Raw genomic sequence first — 2,198 nt, forward strand, 5'->3', positions numbered from 1 at the left:
ATTTAAAAGCCTCTGGTGTGTAAAAATAGTAAATACCATTATGTCCTCCTGTTTTTTTACAGTAATAAATGTTATAGGAGCATTAAATAGTTAAAGAAATCATTTTGAACAAAATTCATTCTAATGCTCATTATATTAGCGTTAGCCACACTTATGCTTACGATTAACTACGTACGTTATACGCTAACGGCGATGTTTATTTCAATCCGAAATTCAAATTAAAATATGGAATAATATTCATAACAGAAGCTCTAAATATTAAAAATGTAATTGAAACTTACCTGCTTGAACTTGATCGGGGTGTTTTGTTAGTTTGATGCGTTTCCTCCTCTTGAGGTCGCCACTGCTTTTAAGAAGAGGTTGCCAGGTTTTCACAACAAAACCCGCCCGTTAAAAATCGCGTTCCGAGTGGATCCCCCGTTAAAAATCGCATTCCGAGGATAAAATACGCATGTTTTGGCGGGGTTCCCCTGGTAAAATTCGCATTCCAGGGGCTAAATATCACGTTAATGGGGTCGTTTTTCAACCCGCGGACATGAAAAACAACCCGCGGCAACAGTGTTAAAGCAGCCCAATTCCGCAGGAAAAACTTGGTACCGAAATACCGGGTCTTTTGACAACACTAGTGTGTAGGTGATGTAAAAGACGAAAGCAGGCATTTGGACAAAAGTGAGGCAAGGGAGGGGGAGACTCAAATGTTTCAAGAGAAGTCAAGAGTAGTGAATGATTTTCTCTTTGTCTTTTGTTGTTTGATTAACATTAATGACAGACAGCTTTATTGCTGACCCTTTAAGACTGATTGCATGGGTCCAATATACTGATACACAAGGTTGTGTTGCTGTCTATGCAGGGTCAGACAGCTCTCAGATTCCATCAAAAATATCTTGATCTGTGTTCCGAAGATGAACAAAGGTCTTACGGGTTTGAAACGACATGAGGGTGAGTAATTAATGACAGAATTTTAATTTTTGGGTGAACTAACCCTTTAACAACAATCTTTCATGTTACTGATACGGTTTTCTTTCTCAAAAACTGCTTACATTCACTTGAGACAAAACCGACTGTTTATGAGGATACTCACCAGGACAGGCATTTTGACAATTTTGTGTGTATTAAGCGATAAGCGTATATAAGATGCGAAAAATAACTCAATTTGGTATTGAAGGATCCTTAGATCCTCACGTGCAAATTGTGTTGTGTTTTAATTTTCATGTTTTTTTTTTATTAATTTATAATCATTTATTGATTTATCATTTATATTTTTATTGTTTATTCATTTATTATGTTTCTATATTTCTTATAAATTTTTCCTTGCTTATGCATTTCCATTGTTGTTCAATCTCATGCTTGTGGGGTTTCATGAACTGTTTTGTCTGTATGAATAAGAGATAGATAAGGGGGAATGTTTATGGAAACCCAAGGTTTATGGGATGTCGCTTTGAAGCAGTTTTGGTGTACATGTTGAATTTGTGCTGGTCAGACGAAGTTTTAACATTGAGACATACGCAACTAAGATTGTTCAATAAACGCGGTTACTTTTTACCATCATCACTTTGTCTCCTGCTTCTGCTCTTCTCTGGCTTTTCTCGGTCAACTTCTTGACTGACAGAAGACTGTTAAACACTCGTTTTGGGTATTTTTGGATACCAGACAAGACTTGCTGTTAACAGGGTTTGGGTATCGACAGCTCTGCTGTCTAGTTGTTCTGTTACTGGACAAACTGATATTTTCTGACAGGATCTGGCGTCCGGGGCTGGGTCCTAAATATTATCTGGCGTGGAGACCCGATCTAACAGTATTCACGAGGTGTTTGCGAGGCGGCTTTATGTCAGTTTTGAAATGACATAAAATCAAAAACTTTACCCGGGGAAGTTCTGAAATTTGGTTGATTTGGCACGGAATGACCCTGCTTCAACTTGTGCAGGTAAAACAGCAATGCCTGACATTGACTGTGATTGTAGTAAAAAAAAATATATTCTTTTCAAATGTTTCTTTTACAAAAAAAAAAAATCATGATGCATCATTAAAAAGAAAAGTTTGAAATAATAAAATTGTTCCATTATCCTCACAACACTCATTCAACCAAAATGACAAATATATCCATTCCTAATTTTCTTTTTTTTAATTTGCTTTTATATGTACATTGAATTTGCTTAAACCTGCACTAGGGAAAAATGTGCCTCTCTTGGCCATCTTTA

This window comes from Sinocyclocheilus anshuiensis, unplaced genomic scaffold (assembly GCF_001515605.1).
Source record: "Sinocyclocheilus anshuiensis isolate Anshui unplaced genomic scaffold, SAMN03320099.WGS_v1.1 scaffold1356, whole genome shotgun sequence".
NCBI classification, from domain to species: Eukaryota; Metazoa; Chordata; class Actinopteri; order Cypriniformes; family Cyprinidae; genus Sinocyclocheilus; species Sinocyclocheilus anshuiensis.